At 36.2% G+C, this 21,827-nt stretch overlaps 1 protein-coding gene across 7 annotated transcripts in view; it reads right to left on the reverse strand.

The window, feature by feature from the left end:
- LOC143215610 (opioid-binding protein/cell adhesion molecule homolog) overlaps positions 1–21,827 on the reverse strand; it is a 553,686-nt gene that overhangs the window by 320,377 nt on the left and 211,482 nt on the right. Inside the window, exon 1 of one of the 7 annotated variants that reach the window (XM_076437894.1) lies at positions 6,370–6,690. The exons of 4 other annotated variants lie outside the window; for them this stretch is intronic. The gene's annotated coding sequence lies outside the window, so the exon portion shown is untranslated. Of the gene's footprint in view, positions 1–6,369; positions 6,692–21,827 lie in introns of those variants that run through there. 2 more of the 7 variants (XM_076437893.1, XM_076437887.1) reach the window with 2 other exon arrangements.

Raw genomic sequence — 21,827 nt, forward strand, 5'->3', positions numbered from 1 at the left:
TGAAGCCTGATACAAAATTGTAACCTGCATTATAAGCAGAGCCATGATAGATAAGCCTTCAGAGATTTATTGTAGAATAGCAATGTATCATGCGAATAAAGGAACAACATACTCTGGAAATCTGCAGATTCGTTTCAGGGTTTTGAAGTGAATAAGCGTGTAAGGTTATGTCGAATCATATTCTCCGTTACAAAGTTTTGTCGCCGTTATGAAAAAGTATTGACGAAGCACATTTCACCCTCGACCTGCTTGAACCTTCGATAGCGAAGTGGTGACTAATCAGAAAATTAATTTCGATGAATAACCGATAAAGTCCCGGGTTGAAGCAATGACTAGTTAAAAAAATTAATTTGTACAAAGGAATCACGCGAACGCCTGTTAACGCGTATTACGTTTTATAATACCGTCGTAAAATTTAAAAAATGAGGTTCATAATTTTGTTATGCGTCACAAGGCTTCCCCATTATTTTAAATTGATTGGATAACCATTGTTTACTCTATATTGATTAAAAAGATTGGCCTAAATTGAAATAAGACTCGCGTTAAAAATAATTTAATTAAAATTTAATTCATATATTCCAATGGCAGCAGTTTCAATAACTGTTGTTGAACATTAGAACATTTTAAGCTATTAACTGATTTAATATGCATGCATTATGCATTGTAATTTCACAACCAGCAGCGAGGATTACACAATAAAATTATAAACGTGGCTCGAAATTGTTATTCCAGCGAAAAATGTGGAAGTACAATATTTACTGTAATGATAAACCTGCGTTACGTATACAGTGGTATTAAAATGTTTTATCGGAAAACATTTTAATCTTTAATCAAGCATCTAATTTCGTTGCACGTTTCAAAGAGACAAGAAAGCGAGCTAATAAAAACGTGGTAAAATGGTAATTATTCGGAAGAGGCGGTGCTCACTGATTTCAATGACCTTCAGATACATTCAAGGTCATAATTCTGAACAACTATATGAGCACTAAATTGAAAACATTTGCATTATTATTTTAAGTGACTAAGATTGTTGTTATAAGTCTAAAAACTCAATTATTACATTACACAGAAACAACTTTAAGATTGCATCGAGGGGACAGCAAACTTAATAAATTGATGGAAAGTTGCCTACGAACAAAACTACAACGGAGCTTTTTTTTAAATGTCTACGGGTAACTGGTATCTTAATAACTTCGTAACCTTTTCTCAAAACTTACTAGTTCCTTATCAATTAACCCTCGAATAACGAAGGCTACGCCACTTAAGATTCACGGTTCAAAACTTTTCAGAAAGCAATCACGCTTGGTTTATTCTTGGTGAATTTAAAATCTTTCTCTTCATATTTTGACGTATTATTTACAAAGATAACAATTAGAGCTGGAAAATTCATTCTGATAAATAATCGAGTCTGATTATAGACTCTGCTTATGTATATGATATCTGCTGACTCGATGTTGTATTACAAGGGGTGAATTTGTTCCTTGTTGTCATATTAACCCTTTGTACTCCGAATTATTTTTCAATTTTGTTGCCAACAATTCCCTACTATTTTAAGTGTTTTATTTAAATATTACTTCAAACGACAGTTCCTTGACTGCTACTTATTTTAAACAATTTTGTTTACTAATTACATTAAATATTGTTTTTTAAATAATGTTTTTAACCAAAAAATAAGACAATTAAATAAAGGATATTAATTTTAGATTAAATAAAATAAATAAATAAAAACCCGTTCTATTTACATTTTTCTTTTTCTAATGTCGAATCGACAAAGGAGTGCAAAGAGTTAACATACTGCTGCAGAGTCGCCTGATGAGGGAAGGGAGCACAAATTGGGAGGAAAAACCTCTCTTGTCCCTCTCTTTGCCAGTATTAGTCACGTGACATTGTGATACATGCACGAGAGAGACGGAACGCGTCACATGACTGGGCCGTGGCGGAAGCGTGGGGGAATAGCGTCATAGAGTGGGAACACAGGTCTTAATCTGGTGACTCTGCACTAGTTTCTTCACCGTAGAAATAGAAAGATAACTAAATTTGCAAACTCTTTGAGAATAAAAGCCTGCGATAATGGAATAAAGAAATCGAACGAATTGAAAATAAAGTCTAGCGTACAACAAAGTAACACGGATAACACATTAGTTTCTCAAAAGACGCGAAGAACGTGTCAAATTGACGCGAGGAACAGACGAGGGTTAACCGGAGATTATGTCACCTGAGCGGTTCGTATAATCGAGGTACTATTACGGTTGGATATACTTGATGAGACGAGATTTTCGATATTACTCAGCCGCCGGGAAGTGATCTAGAGGTTTACACACACGCGCGTGCACACACACACACACGTACACACACGAAGTGGAAAGAATCCGCGGGATTCACAGTGACACCGTAACTCCTATCACTTTATCGTCACACTTAATTAAATCCAGATACCGAGGACGCGTCGGTCTCTTTCACTTCACACTTAATCGAACAAACGATACGTCGCACAAAATTATTAGAACCACGTGTGGGGATCATCCTCCACCCACTGCACCCCACCCCCTCCGTGTAACAGATACAACGCGACGGATAGAGGACGGATCGTTCACCGTGAAAGGTACGTCATACCGGTGCACCGTGCATTACACGATCTCATCTAATCTGACAAGCTCAAAAAGGGAATGACGTTCCAGGAGATTGGTCTTTCGCGTCGTGTAACTGCTTCATTTTCCGTCGAGTTTCTCAAACATTTCCCGGGGAAATTCCTTCCGGGACTTTCTCTTAACAGGGTTAAAAATTCACGCACAGACGAGAGTCACTCGGTCGTGTTTAGGTGCCGCTTCTCTTCGTAATTGGCCGTTTAATGACCCATCAACTACAGGCACTGGTTATTACGGTATGCCTGCTTCAGTGTTTACGTTTTATCGCGATCCATATCATCGTGCAGCTACCTTAAACATTAATATCTTGTTCGGCTGCTCCTTGTTTATCCTGATCCCTTTCCCCCCGACGCTTTTACCCAGATTATTTTCTGTTCTCCTCCCGGCTTCTCATTGTATCAATTGTCTCTACTTTCGTTTCTTACGTAAATTGTTCTTCCTCCTCTTTTGGCATTTTCTCTCAATGATAACTTGTTTTTATTCAATCCTCATCGTACAGCTATCCCAAACATTAATATCTTCTTTGATTGCGCTTTGTTTATTCTAATCCCTTTCCTAGCAACGTTCTCATCCACATTCTTTTGTCTTCTGCATTGAACTGCATTGTCTCATTCCTGTGTCTCTACTTTCATCATTTGCGTAGTTTTTCTTTTTCTTTCCACACTCTTTCAACAACTACTTATTTTTATTCAATAATCGTCGTTCAACTATCTTTAACATCAATGTGTGTATCTTGTTTCATTGCACCTTGTTGATCCTAATCTCCTTCCTTCCAATGCTTTCATTGTCTTCTTATCGCGATTCTTGTCAGAAAGATAACGATTTTTATTCACACACATTATGTTTTCCCTCTAGCATCGACAAATTCGTTACGCGACTATTTCATTTAATTGTCGAGTTACTTGCGGCGTTATAAATTACTACGAAGCCGACAAACTACGCACAGCATTTTCAGTAGAAATTTTTTCAGTATTTTATTACGTTGATTCCATTACCGAGTATCACGCAATTTACACCAAAAACTGATTTTAATGTTTGTATCATGTCATCCAGTCACCGAAGTCGTTCAAGTACAAAATGTAAAAAACTTCCTTCTGAAGAAGAAGCATTTGCAAGACCAAGAGCTCGGTGGATAAATAATTACAGAATAAATAGACAAATAAAAAAATATTATTTAATACCCTTTCTTTTAATTATGTGTTAATCGCAGCAGCGTTTACGCTATTTGCTACTGCTGTTACATTGTCGTTTCATACGCGGTCGATTCGATCCGTCGATTAAATCCAATCTCAAAGATTTCAAATTCCGGTCGTGCAATCTAAACGAAAAAGCAACGGAACTGCAGCGTCGCATAATCAACAGATTAGTCGAACGATTTTGCACTTTGATCGTTCACCGCACAAATAAATGAAGCGGACATGAGTATCTGCTAGAATACAGTGACTACATTAATATTCAGACACTCTTGAAAAGACGATAACGTTCTAAATATTAATTATAGAAGTTAGAGCCATTAGTTTACAACATGATGTGAAGAAACATTTACCAAAAATTGCTTTTGGTAGGAATTGTAGAGAAAATACTAAAAGTTGCATTTTACAAATTCTTTTGAAAGTTTAAAAAGTTCGTTTTGTTGATCTGTGTCAATTATGCGTATTTTCGAAGTTTCATAAAAATCGGCTAATGTTGCAATGAGCTACTAACGCTCAAAAATAGTAAAAATTACGGTTTTTCATAACTGCAACAAATCTAAGGATTCTTATATGTTCATTAATACAGATCTACAAAACGTATTGTTTAAATTTTCAATGTATGCCGACATAAAACAGTTGTGAACAACAACTTTCAGTATCTTCTCTGTAATTCCAACCACTTTGCAATTTTTGAAAATTATTTTTCACATCATGTAGTAAATTAATTGTTCTAACTCTCAAACAAATCCAGGTTGTTCAAAATTAAGAAAGTCTTTTTAAGCGTCCGAACATTAATGGGTGTCGCTGTATTCTAACAGATACCTCGTGTTTGCTTCATTTATTTATGTGGTGAACGATCAAAATGCAAATTTCCAACCAATTGGAATTTTTGAAAAAAATTTTTATTCACATTCTGTAGTAAACTAATCGCTCTAACTTCTCAAAAAGGTTCAAATCGTTTGGTCCAATATTAAAACAGTTATTGTTTCTTCAAGAGTGTCCGAATATTAATAGGAGTCACTGTATTAGACTATACTCCTCTTTAAAATTCACTTCGGTGAAGCTCACTAAAACATTCGAAAGAAAATTTAAAAATATCACGGATTTGATAAGAATAACATAGACAGAGCTATTCGTACATATTCGAATTACAAAGCTCGATCATTTCCGTCGTTCCGTTCGTTGTAGTCGCGTCGCAGAGTTTATTTTAACTTTCGTCCAATAATCTTCCTATGCATTACGATTTTAAAGGTCTACAATTTATGAAGCAGTAATTGATTATATCGGTTTCAATGACGCTTTGCATATCTTTAGAATAAAGTAATGGAACAAGTATTTCAGTTTAATAATCTTGGATGTAAAAGGTGAACCTTGCTGTGTGTTAATTTGTGGATATTTTGTAAATATTTGCAAAAGATGTTACAATTTACGTAAAAATAACAACACATGTCTAACCCTCTGTGTCAATTTAATAATCTTTGATCTAAACAGTGAACTCTGACGTATATTAATTCAGCTTCCTCCAACTAGCAATTTGGGCAATGTTTGCAAAAGATGTTACAATTGACGTAAAAGTAACAACGCATCTCTAACCCTTTTATGTCAATTAAATAATCTTTGATCTAAACAGTGAACTCTGACGTATATTAATTCAGCTTTCTCCAACTAGCAATTAGGGCAATGTTTGCAAAAGATATTACAATTAACGTGAAAATGAAACCGCAATTCTATAATCCCTCTCATATAAATCACCTCTTTGTGTCAATTTCATAATCTTTTATATTATTTTATATTATTTTAGCTTCCTGCAACATTCGGTAAATGTCTGCAAAAGATGTTATAATTGAGATAATACCAACGGCACGCTTCAAAGTCTGAGAATTTCTATAATTTATAATCAAATAAAAAGTTTATGTGAACACTTTGTTACATCACTCAACTCTGTAGACTTATCAATTTCAAGCAACAAGACTTCTCGTATAACCGAAAGTATTCAATATTCAAGGCTACGGCAACTGTTACTTGAGCAAAGCAGCCAGGAGAAATTTCAAAAATCCCAAAACCACCGATGTTGGTGTAATCCCGGCTCTGTTTTTCCTCTAAACCAAACAATTATTCTCAGTTGACACCGTCGTTTCAATTCCGAGTTCCCCCACCTCAACCCATAGTAGATTTCTCACGATCCAGGGGAATAATCTTGATCGAACACTTTTCCACAGGGGTGCACAAAACCTCGCCGAATTTATTCCTGAGCGTCAGCATCAATCCCGAACACTTAGTCACATCTCCGAAAGGAATCGTCCGAGTCGGTCTCACAGGAGACTGAACTCGGATCAATTTACATAGACGAATAGCGAAACACTGCACAGAAGGCAATCCTGGTCGCACAGGTAGCAAACGATGCGAGATCGTTTGGCAAGCTGTGAAGCGCGCGAGCAGGTTACGAAGTTGCGAGAAGATTGGTATCGCGGCGGAAGAAAAACGCGAGCGCCGACGGGTAATGACCGGTTGCCAAACACACAGATACGCACCCCTCATCACGTGTAATCCGGTTGGGACGCGATTAACGAGCAGCGGTCGAATTCGCTGGACGATTTCACTGTCGGCGTGCTCGAGCGAGCAGTTTTAATCCGCCACGTGGTGGTTGATGGTGTTGAACGCGTCTTCGAGGTTGAAGAACGACGGACGCGCGCGGTTCTGTCGCGAGACCGACGGCTCACCGAGTTGATTTCGACGAACCTCGTGCGACGATCAAGTTTACAAACGGATTTGTTCTGCCGCGATAACACACATCCGATGGTATCCTCGCGTGGCGGCTTGTCCGCGACTGAGAGAGCTCGCGGGGCCACCCCGTGTATGTTTCCCGGCTTGGCCGCTACAGCGCCACCCTCACTCGAATCCTCCCCCATCCCAGAATCCACCCCCATTCTAGTTCCAGGCTCGCCCTTCCCACCGGCTCTACAACCACCCTCCTCTGTCTTTTACATCTCCCTCGATCCGTCACTACGTTGCTCCGTGGCAAAAACAACCCTCCCGCCTTCCCTTTAGCAGCCGTGTCGCTGGCCTCTTAGGAACTGCACTCTTGACCCATGACCATTCGAACGAACGTGTCGCGATAGGTACGGGACAAACGCAAAGACATGAATCTCCGCGGACGACGACGACGCTGTTTTAAGTCTTGTGCGAGACGTTCTCCAGCAACTCCCGTGTAGTCGCGATTTCTATTGGGTGATTCACTGGGTGCACGTATATTCTCTTTTCCTCGGCCTTTCTAATTCACAGACATCGTTGCGGTCTGGAAGGAAAACACTCGCGATGGAGGCTAGAGAGGTTGGTTTCTTTCTACGCATATTCCCTATCCTGAAAGCTCACGGGGCCTTCACACGTGGCCCAAGTCGACACACAGTAGTGCACACTTCTCCCAATTCCAAAAATATGGGACCTTGAGCTTCGATCGAATCATGATACGTGTTGGATATCGATATCTCACTCATCTCTGTCCTTTCTCTAGTTGAATTCGCAAAATTCACCTCCACACTTAATTGTCCGCGGTCAGTCCCGACTTACGTACAGCGTAGCATGACCCAAATCGACACACAGTAGTGCATACGTCTCCCAAATCCAAAAAGATGGGACCTCGAACTGAACTTCGATTGAATCTTGATACGTGCCGGGTATTATTATCTCGCTCACCGCTGTCCTTTCTCTAGTTGAATCCACAAAATCAACCTCCGTACTCTATTGTCTGTGTTCAGTCCCGACTTAAGTACAGCGAAGAACTGTATAAAAGCTGTTCTAAAATTTCTTTACGCAATTCTCACATTATGAAATTTTATAGCTAAAAAACAAAACGTCCCTTACTACGGGAGCGTCAACGTCGTTGATAGGTGGAGCGAGTGACTATGTAAATACTTCTGTCTAGGTTCGGACTAGTTCCAGCTTTTTGTTCCTGACCGTAGCAGTGAGATAGGTATCGTTTTCGTCTAGTTAACCATCCGATGGTGAGTACGGGTGGTGTCGTCACATCATACTTAATAAATAGACTGCGGATCTTTATGCAAAATAAAAATTGTCTTATTTCTTCCCTTAATGATGTTGATAGAGGAGAAATCATATATTGACATCTTCAATTTTTTAAATTTGACAACAATTTTGAATTTCATCTACTCAATTTTGCTATAAATGCACAAAGATCGGCAGTCTATTAACAAATCATTAAGAGGAACACTAATCGGTTGTTATATCACCCAAGCTTCCATGAAAGTGTAACGGGCTTAACAAACGATATCGGTTTCTTCATGGACACTTATGCGTAACCGAAAAAAACACGTTTCCCGCTAGGATGCCTTGGTGGTGGTAGTTTTTGGGTACACTGCCCAGTGGATCACCCTGTATAACAGACGATTCTCATGTTAACCGCGACGGGATACAGCTGCGGACCAAAGGAGGTCGCCGGACGAATTTTTCTATGCTGCGACGGACCATTATTCTGGCGACGGGATTGTTCCTGCATCGGTGCACCCGCAAAGTGCGGTCGCGAAGGAGCGCCGTGTGAAATGGAGTCGCGAGGTGAGACGTTCGTGTTTACTTTTCTATAGGAATATTAAAGTTTCGCTTCGAGGATGAAAGTTTCACCGTTCTGAAGTCGAATGGAGCTTTTGATCTTCCTTTAATTATGCTGTATCTTCGTGTAGGGTCAGTTGCCCTGATGTGGAATATTCTTTTTGCGCACGTGTTTGTAACCGGGGATTCGAATGAACAGTTATCTTTCCTTCGTAATGTCGTAATTCATCCGTAATATCACGTCCATAACGAATGCTCAATACAAACGAAAAATAATAGATGCCATAATTTGTCGAAAATGGTTTTCCACGTTTTGTATTGGCTATATGTATAATTCTAACTTTGAAGCAAAACTATTAAAACTGCACAAAGTATTGTGACATGTCAAGTGTTTTGTTACAGTTCAAAATAAAGATTAGATTATATATTGTAGTAATTATAATTGTGACATAAAATATATTCTTTCTATTTGTTAAGCAATCTTGACTCATTTGGAAATTTAAAACTGTATTACATTATTTTCGTATATAATTATTATAGTTGTTGCATTATTATTTGACATCAACTAGTATTAGATTATTGTCTAAAATAAATCTTTAACACAATATTTTCTTACAAGTTTATCTTACACTTTTCAAGGACAAATATAAGTTTATATATTATATTATAATAAATATATAATATGCATTTTCCGAGAAATTTTAACGCTGAGCGAAATATACATTTACTATCAAAAGAAGAAACACTATCTTCGTCATAAAAGAAACAGAGATTCTCGAAAGCAGGATGTTGGGAACGCCGCGCCGCACGCCGTGAGTATTTTCTGTGACCATTTGATCCATGAACCCATAAAAGAATGAACTCGATGCTTGGAATGCCAAGTTTGTCTCAGGTGTATACGATGGCGTGGACGAAGACGTTGTTTATGACTGAGACATGTGTAAATAATTGCATCTCATCTTTCCCTGTGTGTGCGGTAGGACCCTTATGGATAAAATTATATTTTTTTGTATTTTCTATGTTTAACTTTTAAGACAATATCTAATATTGCAGTTTCATGACTGGACTGCAGATCTTTATGCAAAATAAAAACTGTCTGTATCGATTACAAGAAATAGAAACTGAATTGAATGTTGTTTCTTCCCTTAATGATTTTAATACAGGAGAAATTATAGTTAAAATTTTTCAACAATTTTGTGTGACTTTCATCTTCTCAATTTTACTATAAATGCATAAAGATCCGCAGTTTATTCATGACCAAGTATTGTTTTTTTATATATTTTCCTCCCTCCTCCCTTTATATTGAACTACATCATTGTTTTACGTGAACTAATCTAGGTTGTTTATATCATTCACACATTTCTTTTGTACATTTCACATACATATGTAGTTTTGACTAATTGTATGTGTTCTCAGAGGTGATCAAGAATTCCTATCAAATTAACCCTTATTTCTCTTACTGACGAACAATGGGTTCCACCTTGATCTATGTCGTGAGATATAATCATCGAACATTAAATCTGATGAATAACGAGTCTGTGCTTTATGTAAAAACGGCTTCATATGGAAATCATTATGGGTCTGCAGCTCATTGTTTCTTATGCCGTTAAGAGGTGAACACATTTGTATTAAAACGGACGTGCATAAACCTAAATGGAATGAGGCTATTAAACAGAAACTCGTTATCATGATGAAATTTAGGACATCTTGCGAACCCATATATTCGCAACTCTCTTGCCTATTTTTGTTCTAGTAATGCAGGAGTTCATAAACACATTTCGGGTGGTTTTCGTATAACCTCGGACGTAAATTAGACTCGCAAAGCTAATTAGGATTATTCGTGCAATGATTCTACCTCCTATTTTACTACAATATGAGCTGCAAGCATTTTCGTGCCTCGAATATTCTTACTACACAGACCCTGCTTATTGATTCATGCATCTCGGTTTCCGGAAGCACTGATAGCAACCGTAAACAAGCATCCTGGGTATTGTTTCAATTTGTTGACTACTGTTGCAACTTAGACGAGAATCATGGGAACTTGATTCGCTGCTACGGTGTTATTATTATTGTGTTATTCATACATATTAAAGAATACCAAATTTTGATATTGTAAGAATATTAAAGGGTGCTAAGTATGGTCCAGTGCCCCTACACGACGATTTTTATTTGTATCGTGTGCAAAACAAAGTGTTTAGGTTTGAAAATAACCCCCAAATTTTCGAGTCACTAACCCCTTATTTAAGGATAATATAGTACAGTACAGGTTTAGTCACGTGACACATTCACGACAGAGACGAACCGCGAAAGGGGATATACGAATCATGAAGAAATGATTAGCCTGAACCGCGTATCAACCTTGATACAATTTAATTCGCAAAATTAGAATTCGACAATTCCCTGGACAGCAGAGCGAGGATTAAGCAACATCTCACAAAGCGCGAGATGCTATTTAAAAAATCTATTATACGAGACGAGGAGAGAAAGAACGCGGTTTTTATTTTGCGAAAACTACATTCGCGGAGCAGTCGTCGGTAGTGTGCAGGACAGAGTATTTAGTTGCATGTATTTGAGGGGATGAGCTTAACATTAAACGCGTTGTTGTATTACATTCCCCGTTTTCGACGATGAAACAGAAACGTGCGCGGCATCTCTGCCTATTCATTTTTGTGGGAACACCGGAACAGTGAACTTGACGATAATTAGATTGTTGCGTTATTCTCCGCGTGCTCGAGAGAATCGGCTGAGAGGCGCAGAAGAAAGTGATTCTACTGCAGTTTCATTTCCATTACCGGTGCTACACGCTTGTACACTACAGAAAAACTCTTCCATTTATTATCTGAAGCGCGGACGGTTTTTAAAGTTGCTTTTCGAATTCGATTTTGTACGCGTATAGTTGTTCGAAATTTTCCAACGGTTTAACGTGAAAATCTAAATGGATCACGACGGAAGCGAGCGAAGTACAGAGACTCTAATGAGACTATGGTACACAGGATCTGAGATGTGGATAAAATTACAGGACTCAGCTTCTATTTTCTGGGACAGTCTTCGCTGATACTGCAGCAATTAATTACTTGTTCTGCTGTTCCAAACGAAACTTGTTCATTATTCCACTTACAAGAATTTAGATGTTGAACCGTTACTATATTAATAATTGTAGTTGTAAATTATCTGTCGCGTGTGATATTAAGTTGCCAAACTTCCGTAAAACAAATACATTGTCAGTTGCAGCTTTCGCAAATACCGTTCTTTGTTATTGTGAAACATTATTAAACATTATTAAAAGAAATATGTAATCTTTGTAATTCTGTTATAATTTTTTATTACATTATATAGAAAATATGACTAAATTTTAATTAAAAAATTCGTAGTGTACGTTTATACAGAATTTTTCATGTAGTGCATTTCAATGTGTGAATTTTTCAATAGAGGAGAAATCGTACATTGACATCTTCAATTTGAATTTCATCTACTCAATTTTACTACTTATAAATGCATAAAGATCCGCAGTCTGGTAACAACATATGATTTATAGTATGTACATCATATGTATTCCTGTTAAAGATATGCAGTGTTTTCACTATTCCAAATTTTATCTATGTACTCATTTTGTCACAAACTCATAAACTCCAATCATGACGAATAATCTAACTAAATTAATTTCATTTGCAAGTCACTTTATTTCCTCGCACCGTACTCGAGAAACTTCCGACATATTGAAATTGTCAAGGACAGACTCGTTGAAATAAAACAGTATCTTTTAGATCACAACGTTGAGCAAACAGTGGTCGAAATAGTTTTAAATCTGATTGAAATCAGTGTTCAGATTCAAGTAAATTATGAGACCACCGCACCGTCTGTACCGAATTTTCGGGTTTACACACCGCCGCGATTACTATCAACTAATCGTCACTTTACTGTGCCGGTACGTGCTGCACAGACTCTATACATATACCACTACGTGTACAAGTTTATAGAGAGAACTAGGAAATCTAACCTATTTCTGGATGAGATCGAGATCGGACGCTGATAGTTTCGAATCCATCGGCCTCGCTTCCCCTGAAAGACATCCTTGAGCCAGATGGATTTGAAGATAAGTAGGGGGTGACGTGTTTGTGGAATCAGTGGCCATATCAAAATAAATACGGAACGAACGGCGAAATTGTAAAAACCAATCAGATATGTTCTTTATTGTTGGACCATTAAAAGCTAACCTTGTTATGTACGATGAGAAAAATGTAAGCTTCTGCAATCTTGTTAAATGTTGATGAGTCCATGTTCGGTGACCACCACGATAAATAAATACACGACTTCACTTCTTAACCACTTCGTTCTCGTGGACGTGTTAAGTATGTCGCTACGTCGATACTGTTTATACAGGACGCAGACGACTTACCTCGCGACGCGACATATCTCGCGTGTTTCATTACTACGTGCTTTCTCGAAAAAATGTTAATTCCGGAAATTCCGTCGCGACATAACACGCCGAAGACAACCAAGTAGTTAAGATAATTTATTACATCTCTGTCCACTTGCACTCAATTCAACACACGCGAGACGCGAGAAGACCAACGTTTCCAAACACGTCAACCGTCGAACCGTCAAACATCTACGCGCATGCGCGGATGCGCGCACTCGCTCTCACTCGCACGCGTTCAAACGGACACTTCGAACCGTAGATGATATTACATATATGTACAATAGTGTATAATAGGATCCAATCAAGCACGCCAAACATCAACGCATATAGTGCATGCGCACACTCGCTCTCAACCATAATCAACGTAAATACGAACTTGTACAATGAAGTGAAAGAGTTATTTGTTGCATCAAGAAAGAATGAACAATTTCTAAAAGTAAACATCAATGACAAGTTAACTGATTTCATTTAAGAACGGTTAACCTCTCATCCTCAGTGGAAAATAGTTCGTCATCCATTAGAATTTGTGCCCGTAGCACGTTCTTGGTGAAACATTATTTCAAGTAATAGTAAATATTAGATTTAGAAATTAATTCGGTGCTTCGGTCATCCTTCATTTTCTTAACCTAATTTGTCTCTTGGTGTTAAAGCAATACAGTAATAACTAGACTGCGGATGTTTATGCAATTTGCAATTTTTTTAGACGAATTTCAAGAAAGTCGAATCTAATGGAATCTTATTTTCCGTGGTAGTACCCTTTTTAGATAATAAAATAAATGAAAATCGTACTAATTTCTGTCAAATTTTATATCCTAGCAGTTTTTGAACATTTTCAGCAGCCATAATTCCATAAAGATCCGCAGTCTAGTGATAACTATACCATGTCTTCGCATCTTCGTGGACTAATTCTAAAAATTCTTATCGAGAAGAAGTTTGTTTTTGCCAATAGAGGGGGGGGGGGGTTATATTACATTTTAAAAAAGAGAAAAATCATGTGGATTTTTATGTATTGATGGATTTCGAATAAGAATTTATACAATTTTGGCTGGCAAATTTTTATCAAAATATTTTATTTTATAAGTAAGTATATATTTTATGATATAAGGAACGTTTCATACAAGTTCATTTTTATACTGAGAATAGATGACGTGCGATCAACATTATAAGAACAATGCATAAAGTGTTCTTACTACTTTACATTGCCAGAAATATTTTGATAACACCTTCTGTGCATTTGAATAGCCAAAAAAAAAATATAAATGCAAATCCGACGGAGCAAAAAAATTAGTAATATTTTTTCAAAATATCTGTGAAAATGAAGGTTTCTTTATTGAAATTACGTGCAGTATGTCAACGTCATCCAGAAAAATAAAGTTTCCTACCATGTCGAAAATTTGTGGTATTTTCAAAATATCCGCGAAAATGAAGGTGGCTTTACGGAAATTTCGGGCAGTGCATCAACGTCATGCAGAAAAATAAAATTCCCTACTATGTCGTGAATTTGAATATAGAATAGTGATGTTGCTTTTATTATGCGTGATATCGCTTCCAGATATCTAGAACGCACAGAACAACCTTAAAAAGACGGGGCGCTTCTTGGCGCGGAGTATTTTTTCAATATTGAATCAGGAACGGGATGCATAATGCATCAGTTGAAAATATTTCATGATCTACAAAGTTGTTACGTCTTCCTGTGTTTTAAGTGGTTGACCGCTCTTCAAATAAGAAAAGTTTAATTTTGAAACTGATGCTGCACATGGCACAACTTGGAAAAGTTTCGTACACGTTTTCTCCTTTTATGCTAATGCGATGCAAACAATTTATTATGCCTTGCTTGCGTTAACAGTTGCACTAATAGCTGTCGGAATACAAATTTATTCTATTTCGTCACGAAATACGAGAAAATATTTCAGACGAAAGTTGTAGGTTATATTGGCACAAAGTATTTTCTTTGGGCAAGCTATCGAATGGCCTATTGCAAATTCAATTTGGTTCAGTGTATTTACCTCCATTTTTAAACGTTCTTTCAATATTTATCATTCAATGGAAATTGTCTAATTATTAAGGGAATTTATTATAAATCGAACGATTTAAACAAAACGAAATAGCCGTGGTACAATGTTAAAGACAAGTTTTGTTGCAAGATGAAAATAATTTAAATATTTTTACATCGTTTGTGTGTGTGTGTGTGGTGATAAGAATTATATATGTATAAATATAAATAAATAAATATAAAAGAGTACATGATGATTGTGTGTATTTTTTTGTGACTGCAACAACCTTGGAGAGCTCTGTAAAGATTACAATTGAAATTTTGATTAGGTATTCGTGAAGGTGATACCAAGACGTTTTCAAAACAATAGAATTCTTTTGTTTCTGCATGAACTATTATCGTAATATAAACGTCCAAAGTTGATGTGCCGATATTAGATGAGGGGAGGATCATATGTATTAATATGGAATTAAATGGCAACTCTGAGCTTTTGCTCAGAATCGCTTCGGAACAATTGACGATCGCTCGCCAGGCTCGTAGAGCTCGCCGACGCGACGGAGCCCCATCTAAACAAAATTGAAAATTAAATATAATTCTATGAAATATCAGACGAATAGTTATAATACATAGACACATATATATATATACTTTCAAGACAGGCAGTGATAAATTAATAATTTGTAGCTTGTAACTAATAAGTAGACTGCGGATTTTATGCACTTAACAAAAATGAACGAGTGCAATTTAAAATAAGAGAAAAATAACGAGAATTCAGGAGCATCGATGAATTATTTGCAATTTTTTGACAATCATTAGAGAAGGAAAGAATTTTTATTTGGCCTCTGTTATTCGCAATTGATGCTGAAAATGTTTATTTTGTCTACAGATTTGCACACCACAAATAAGGTTCAACAGAACAAATTTAATTCTATCCCGGAATTTGCCGCTAGGTACGTACCCTGATTGTGTTATATAAAATTGTGTCATGTTAAAGATTGTAAAAATGATAATGGTTAAGATTGTGTTATATGAAACTGATTTTTACCATCTCTGTTATGTTTGTTTACTTACGCAGTACAGTTGATTTCCACACGAGAACATGTCAGGTTCATTGAACCCACGCGAAATAAGGAAAAGTTATTTCCTAATTGTGAATTTATGCTTGAAATATTCGACGTGTCAATATCGTTTAACAAATCTGTTAAGGGCGCAGTAAGATATACTTTAATAGAAAAAGTAGCAGCAAAGTGAATATTACGGGAATTTTAGGATGGATCATAAATGACTCAAAACGACCTTCCGCACCGCTGCGAGACGGTCGGCCATTCGAGGGTTAATATCTTACTGAAAGGATGAAGTTTATAGTTCTAGGCTAAAATATGTTCTCACGTATACATATAGCATGATGTGCTGCTCAATCCGTTCTCGGGGAATATTGTAGGTATCTATAGGAACAAATTTTAACACTGACATCTTCTCTAATATTTACATGTGCAATATTTATTCGCGTAAAAATACGACATATAAATTTTTTACTTATTTTGTTCCGTTTTCAAAACAAGAGTACAACGTTTATCAAAAATTCGTGAGTCTTCATGTACAATATTAAATTACAAGTAACAATATTAAATTTAATACAAGAGTATTTATTAAAGTTAGCCGATTTCCAATTACACGATGACACGGATTTAAACTGACGCCTTATACCGAATCTCTTTTCCTTTATCAGCAACCCTTAATCTTCTTCTTCTTCTTCTCTCTTAGTTCCTTCAGCTTCTCACGCTGCTTTTCCACTAACTGTTTTGGCTCATTCCTTTCTTCTGGTATTCTTTTTCATTGTGGCCCTTCTATTTTCTTCGAAAGTGGAACTTCCTATTCTTTCATTTTCTGGGTCCTAGTTCACGTTCTTCTCCCTTTTTCTTCGCTTGTCCCATCTATGTTCTCCACCTCAATTTAGGAACCCTATCCTTCTCCCTGCTGGACCACTAATCAGGTTCTGTTATTTTTTCCCCACTTGTTTCACTTTCATTCATTTCACTCCTCGCACTTTAGTTTTCTCACCCTTCTGCCATAACGCTTGCAATTCTCGTTTCTCTAAAGTCCCTTTTCATTCCTCCTCTTCTTCGTTTTCCCTTCCCAATTGTTTTCTATACCATTTATACAAATTTAGACTGTTCTTGCCCTAAAGAAATTTAACCTAGCGTATTTCACGACTTTAAACATTAAGGATGTGTGAAGTAATGAAATTCAACTTTGATTATGCTTGAAGCAAATGCAACTTATTTTATGAACCTAATTTACTATAACTGTTGGAATAAAACATGTAACTGGAGACTGTACAATCAACTTGTTAATGCTATCATTACTTAACTTTACTTTTTATATTTTATATTAGGTGAGACAATTAAAATTAGCACCTCAAATATCGTTGTTGTTTTTAAAGATAAGCCAAATGTCGCAAGGATGAAGTTGAATGGTTCAATGGCGCTCACACGATGCCATACAAATATTTATTTTTACGTAATTGGTTTTAGAAACCTCAACGTCACCTTTATTTTTTAAAATGAGGACCCCTTTCTAAACACCTGCGATGATAGTCCCTTTCACTAGGAAATTCAGTGACTATAATTACTAGAGTTCACTCAAGGTCAGTCAAGGTCATTCAATGTTATTCATCATTGTTTCTGATCAGAGATCCGCAGTATGATAGCAATTAACAAGTGTAAATTCTAGATTCTTCTACAAGAATATGCTATTTTTTAACAGTACAATTTTCAACGTGTCATTTACACATTATTATCTAAGTTCATTCATTTACGTTTACTCTTTCTGGTAACGTTATCTACGCTATCGCTCAAATTTAATATAATAATGAGTTCCAATGACAATCGAATATTCAAATCAGTGTAGCCACGTCTACATTTTTGTAGATTCTTTTTGCTTGCAAAGGTGAATAAAATACTTCTTCATCTCTACGCAAATTTTTAAATTGCATTAATGAACAAGTGGAGTCATAGGTATCTCAAGAATTTGCGGTATTTTGCAAATGTTTAAAAGCTACCGGCAATTCGCGGGGGAAAATTTTCATGCCGTCGTTGATAGGCTCTATTTAAAGCAAATTAAATGATTTTACGCTCCGCCGCGTGTATCGGAACTATGTGTCACTTTAGGCTTGACCCAAACACGAACGCACGGTATCTGTGTGAGCTGCACTTATGAAAGTCGATGCGATTGAAATTCTATAAACTTGATAACGGTTAGCTGAAGTATTCAACTGGCCTGGTATTCGTATCTATTAATACCTAATCAAATATTATGTGTTATATAATTTTCTCAGTTCCTTTAATCACTTTAATGTCACGGTAATGCGCTCCATTAAAAATATAAAAAAAATAATTGTTCAAGAGTATTATAGTAAGTACTAAAATATTATAAATTTCTTTCATCAAAATATTTTCAGATGCTGATCTAGTTAGGTTGTAATATGTAATAAACATATTTTGAGTAATGAATGTTTATAAAAGATTTTGTACTTGTGAAAGCTTTTTAAATTGAAAAGTAGTGAATATATTTGCTATAGACTAGTATAAACTACAAAATTATCTTTCTCGTTTAAATCGAGAGACAGATCCCAAACTTTATTATTTTGTAAGAACTATGAGATCTATAAAACGAGATTATAACAATTCAATTTTTCAGTGGAACGATTCTGTTTGGAATTTTTAACTTTTCCATCTAGCACCTGTTTAATGTTTCATTCAATTACAATGTTACGAGCATGAATTACGAATTTTGGTATAATAATGAATATTGTTATAACAACAAAATCAATAATTCAATCTACTAAATTCAATTAATTTTCCAAACAAATACTTCGTTTACATACAACTATTCTCTTGTAAAGAGTACGAATTTTATAAATTACGCGTATACAATTTTTTAATAAAAACGTTTATCAATTAAGAACAAGCAGAAAATACTTAATCAGAGTTTCAAACAGTTCGTGAATGTGAAAATTAAAATGCGCCCACTAACATATTAAAATCGTTCAGGGTTTAAATTTCTCCGATTCCTAAATCCTGTTAGTAACGCAACCTTCACTATTAAATCAACTAACTACGTAAGGTGTGACACCTCCTATCTAAAAACATAAAAATTGTACATTTCCCAATTTTAACGTTCTTTTAAAGTGGGTGCAACGTTTTAAAAATACACGATCAAAGTTTAAAATTAATCCGAGCGAAATTTACGAAATTAGCAACGTTGAAATTATGCTCTGAAAGCGCATTTCACAGCGCCCCGAGTACTTTAAACGCGCGTTTCCCGGAATCTTGTTTTTGCAGATAATTTTAAACATAAAACGCCACTTTTTTACGAAAATCGATGGCTTTTAATTGCCAAAAATTCAATATATTAAATTTTAGATGATGTAATAGTTATATGTATAAATACTACAAATTTTATATTCGTGGAATATCAAATTAGGTGTGTTATGTAATTGAATATTGTTGTGTTATTCAATATTTTTATATTCAGAAAAACAATGTACAAACTTAAAAATGCAATACAAAATATTTTAGTTGCTTTTTGACCATCTATCCGGCTATACCGTTTGATCCAACTATGACGCATATGCGGTGATCGAATTTCGCATAGCGACTCGCGTGCTTTTCCCTGCTATATCTTAACCGAATCCGACATAATTTATTCTTGTTATCGTAGTTGGTCTACCGAGCTCTATGCGAGTTCTCGTGCTACGATTCCTAGAGTTTTTCTCGCATCCTCGATTCGTGTCCTTGTTAAATATTCTATAAACATAAGTCTGTCACGATTATTCCAGTCCTAAGCGTGTGTACATACCAGCTGATGAGTATTTCTCTGAGAACTGGTGTTCCAAGTGGGGATCGTTGCTAAAAATTCCACTGCACGCCACAAAAATGCCACTTAGATTCAGTCTGATGCACACAGTGTCCAAACGTTCCAGTCTCGAAGCAAGGCAGCCATAAAATAATTTGACAGGTCGCCAGCACGAAACCTCACGTTCGATTTTTAAGACCGAACAGAGTGCTATTGTACGAATTCAATGGGACATCCAAAAATTACTTCTACAATTTTTGGTTTTGAAACTGACGTTTCGAGCATGGAATATCCGTAAACAATTTTTAGTACGAATTACTTTTGCAACAATAATTGCACGCGAAACAAACAGATTTCCTAGTTTAATGAATAAAAAATGTTGTTGCGAGGTGATACTTAAGCTTTCGTGCAAACAATTTTAACAATAACAAAAACTATTAGTACCGCCATCACAACGTTATGATGTGTATAGTTCGATTAATTTAAAAACAAATTGAGAGATTGACTCAGACTGAATCAGACATCAAATCGTATTTAATGGAACGCAAACTCGGGCAAAATATAAACTTGGTAATCTTGAAGTCGTTAGCAGAGAACTTTTTGCAAAACGCAATTATCATAGTTCAAATATTGACAAATTCTCGAGAATTTTAATGTTCAAATACCTTTGTGGTCCACTGCATGTAAGTGCCATTGAAAAAGGCCAGGTGGCTTGGTCTTTTCATTGAAATGAAACTTTCTTTCAAATTGCTAAGGATGCAATTTGTAGGCCATTGAAATCTTTCGTTCGAAAAATGTGAAAACTGCTTTAAAAATCATACAGATTAAATTTTTAAGCACCCTGCCTAGTTATCGTTGCGGTATATACTTAATACAATAAAATACATGAGATAGTGTGATCTCACGCGATATGTAATTACACAGTGATAGATCGAGTCTTTGAGAGTGTTGGATGATGAATTGCGAACAATTGGTGAATATCGATTGACTATCCCACTGGGCCAGGAAGAGAGTGTTTCCATTCTTGCCCGGTTAATAGTGGAAGAGGAAACTTCTCATCTACGGCAACGCGACGTGAAAAATTAATTGAAAACAGTGGTAAAGGTTTGATTTGACTGCGTGCAGCATGCAATTGATTCCTAACAGAAAGGTTTTATGACTATATTGTTTCGCGGAATTAATTAAAACACGTAGTGTGAATTGCGGCTCCGCTTTGTTTGCAATATTAAATGCGGAAAAATATACGTGAACAGCTTTGTCCGATAACGATGAATATTCGATAAATAATATAATTTAAGAATTATTAAACAAATCAATTTTTTTAAAGCCATTTTCTTGAACCGTCCGAATAAAACAACGTAAATATTTTTCGGCAATGTTTTATTAAACTTTTCTGGTACTCACTTTGCACACATATGTATAAAACAAACGTTTAGCACTCAGTTTATTGTATAGAACGTTTATTGTAATAGACGATTATTAACGTTATATCACTGTATAATACAGCGATTTAACAATAGAAATCTCTTAAGACGAAATGGAATAAAATGAGTACAATTTATTTACAGTAGCATTGTCTATATTGCTATGTTATTTCGGTGTATAATAAAGTATTTGTATAGAATTTCTCACGAAGCCTGCGTTCTCCTTACAAACGGAATTTTAGTTTGACTTTCATCTTCGGAGTTCAAGGCCATTTGAAGGTCCTCTCACAGTAAGTATTAGAATGCATTTCTTTATAAGCTACGCGATGTAAGACGAAAATGTGCGCAGTCATTTATAAAAAAGGGTAAACTTTACTTTAGCGGACTCAAAATTCGTGTCTTTTTCCTATAAATTATGATGTATTTGGTATGTAACCCAGTAGATTTGTACCCGGGGCGGCTGCAGATCGAAGTTTCGATCCTGTAGGATTGATGGTTCAGGAGTTATGCTTGCTTAAAATTGAGCAATTTGCAGTGTTTTTGACAGATAAGGGCGCCGCCATATTCAAAGGTGAGGATCGCAGCCTGGCGTCAAGAGTGGGGTCTCACAGATACCCCTGTGCCCTACTATCGAAATAACTGCCATCTCCTGATGGAGGATCAGTACATTTTTGGAACACTCTGTATACATATACATATATCAGGTATGTACCCATTATTTTAGCATCGCGC

The sequence above is a fragment of the Lasioglossum baleicum genome, chromosome 14, assembly GCF_051020765.1.
Source record: "Lasioglossum baleicum chromosome 14, iyLasBale1, whole genome shotgun sequence".
NCBI classification, from domain to species: domain Eukaryota; kingdom Metazoa; phylum Arthropoda; class Insecta; order Hymenoptera; family Halictidae; genus Lasioglossum; species Lasioglossum baleicum.